This window comes from Mya arenaria, chromosome 14, assembly GCF_026914265.1.
Source record: "Mya arenaria isolate MELC-2E11 chromosome 14, ASM2691426v1".
NCBI lineage: Eukaryota > Metazoa > Mollusca > Bivalvia > Myida > Myidae > Mya > Mya arenaria.
The window spans coordinates 47224988-47228480 of NC_069135.1; positions in this window are offsets into that span (position 1 = coordinate 47224988).

A 3493-nucleotide genomic window follows, 5' to 3' on the forward strand; every position below is an offset into this window, starting at 1 on the left:
TCAATGGGCAATAATTTCATCTCCAACGAAAGATTGACATTAGTATGCGAAGTATGTGCTTTTCCTTTTTACATTTAATATATGTCAATATTTATTGGTCACAAACCTACGAAATGGTCACCCGGAATGGTACATCCTCGTCACTGTAGTAGGCGGTCATGTTAGACAAGAAAGGTTTATATTGAAATGACTTACAAAATGCTCATTTCAAAACAATTAATTTTTGCAATCGATCAGTGTGTGAGAGTGCAGCTTTAAAGGTTGTAAAGCGCTTAATTTGTTCGCAGTTTTTGTTTCTTTTATTGATATTCTTTAACTTTCTTCAGATAATTCAAGCCTTTTGAAAGCGACTCATCATTCGGCAATAATTTCATCTCCAATGAAAATTTGACATTAATATGTTACAAAGCTTTTCCTTTTTCCTGTGCCATACGGAACGGCACATCCTCGTTACTGCAGTAGTCGGTCATGTAAGGTTTGTATTGAAATGATTTACAAAATGCTCATTTCAAAACAATTATTTTTTGCAATTGGTCAGTGTGTGAGAGAGCAGCTTTAAAGGTTGTAAAACGCTTAATTTGTTCGCAGTTTTTCAAATCAATTCATCATTCGGCAATAATTTCATCTCCAACGAAAGATTGACATTAGTATGCGAAGTATGTGCTTTTCCTTTGTACATTTAATTAATGTCAATATTTATTGGTCACAAACCTACGAAATGGTCACCCGGAATGGTACATCCTCGTCACTGTAGTAGGCGGTCATGTTAGACAAGAAAGGTTTATATTGAAATGACTTACAAAATGCTCATTTCAAAACAATTAATTTTTGCAATCGATCAGTGTGTGAGAGTACAGCTTTAAAGGTTGTAAAGCGCTTAATTTGTTCGCAGTTTTTGTTTCTTTCCGTGATATTGATTAAGTTTCTTAAGTAAATGCAAGCCTTCTCAAATCAATTCATCAGTCGGCAATAATTTTATCTCCAACGAAAGATTGACATAAATATGTTATGAAACTATGTGCTTTTCCTTTGTACATTTAATTAACATCAATATTTATTGGTCAGCCACCTACGAAATGGTCGAAACCATTCATGAGCTGGGTAATTACCTTGCGGAGAGCACCCATCCGTCATTATTGGATGGCCCGGGTACAAATGGCTTATTTTAAGACAATTAATATTTGCAATCGGTCAATGTGTGAGAGTGCAGCTTTAGAGGTTGTAAAACCCATATATTTTTTTGCATTTTCATGTCTATTCAGAAATATAGTTTTTAGGTTCTTTTTTATCCTTTGCCACTCGATACGGCACATCCGTGTCACTTGTAATATGTGGTCATGTTATAAAAGAAAGGTTTATATTGAAAGGATGCACAAATGGCTCATTTCAAAACAAAAACAAATGCAATCGGCCAATGTGTGAGATTGCAGCTTTAAAGATGTAAACGCTGATTTTTTTTTGCATTTTCATTTCCATTCAGTAACATTGTTTTTAGGTTCTAAATATAAGTCAAGCATGCTTGTTTTATCCTGTGCCACTCGGTACGGCATATCCGTGTCACTGTAGTATGTGGTCATGTAAGAAAAGAAAGGTTTATATTGAAATGATGCACAAATGGCTCATTTCAAAACAAATAATTTTTGCAATCGGTCAATGTGTGAGAGTGCAGCTTTAAAGGTTTTAAAACGCTTATTTTTTTCGTATTTTTTGTTTCTTTTAGTGATATTCTTTAAGTTTCTTCAGATAGTTCAAGCCTTCATCAGTCGGCAAAATTTCAACTCCAAAGATAGATTAAAATAAATATATTACGAAGTATGTGCTTTTCCTTTGTACATTTACTTAATATCCACTTTATTGGTCAGCCACCTACGAAATGGTCACCCGTTGCAGTTTGAATTCTTATGAATTTTGCATTTTCATGTCCATTCAGTAACAAAGTTTTTAATTCAAGCCTTTTGAAATCAATTCATCAATGGGCAATAATTTCATCTCCAACGAAAGATTGACATTAGTATGCGAAGTATGTGCTTTTCCTTTTTACATTTCAATATTTATTGGTCACAAACCTACGAAATGGTCACCCGGAATGGTACATCCTCGTCACTGTAGTAGGCGGTCATGTTAGACAAGAAAGGTTTATATTGAAATGACTTACAAAATGCTCATTTCAAAACAATTAATTTTTGCAATCGATCAGTGTGTGAGAGTGCAGCTTTAAAGGTTGTAAAGCGCTTAATTTGTTCGCAGTTTTTGTTTCTTTCAGTGATATTGATTAAGTTTCTTAAGTAAATGCAAGCCTTCTCAAATCAATTCATCATTCGGCAATAATTTCATCTCCAACGAAAGATTGACATAAAAATGTTATGAAACTATGTGCTTTTCGTTTGTACATTTAATTAACATCAATATTTATTGGTCAGCCACCTACGAAATGGACGAAACCATTCATGAGCTGGGGAACCACCTTGCGGAGAGCACCCATCCGTCATCATTGGATGGCCCGGGTACAAATGGCTTATTTCAAGACAATTAATTTTTGCAATCGGTCAATGTGTGAGAGTGCAGCTTTAAAGGTTGTAAAACCCATATATTTTTTAAGTCAAGCATGCTTTTTTATCCTGTGCCACCCTGTACGGCATATCCATGTCACTGTAGTATGTGGTCATGTTAGAAAAGAAAGGTTTATATTGAAAGGATGCACAAATGGCTCATTTTAAAACAAATAATTTTTGCAATCGGTCAATGTGTGAGAGTGCAGCTTTAAAGGTTTTAAAACGCTTTTTTTTTCGTATTTTTTGTTTCTTTTAGTGATATTCTTTAAGTTTCTTCAGATAGTTCAAGCCTTTTGAAATCAATTCATCAGTCGGCAAAATTCCAACTCCAAAGATAGATTAAAATAATTATGTTACGAAGTATGTGCTTTTCCTTTGTACATTTACTTAATATCAATATTTATTGGTCAGCCACCTACGAAATGGTCACCCGTTGCAGTTTGAATTCTTATGATTTTTGCATTTTCATGTCCATTCAGTAACAAAGTTTTTAATTCAAGCCTTTTGAAATCAATTCATCAATGGGCAATAATTTCATCTCCAACGAAAGATTGACATTAGTATGCGAAGAATGTGCTTTTCCTTTTTACATTTAATTAATGTCAATATTTATTGGTCACAAACCTACGAAATGGTCACCCGGAATGGTACATCCTCGTCACTGTAGTAGGCGGTCATGTTAGACAAGAAAGGTTTATATTGAAATGACTTACAAAATGCTCATTTCAAAACAATTAATTTTTGCAATCGATCAGTGTGTGAGAGTGCAGCTTTAAAGGTTGTAAAGCGCTTAATTTGTTCGCAGTTTTTGTTTCTTTCCGTGATATTGATTAAGTTTCTTAAGTAAATGCAAGCCTTCTCAAATCAATTCATCATTCGGCAATAATTTCATCTCCAACGAAAGATTGACATAAAAATGTTATGAAACTATGTGCTTTTCG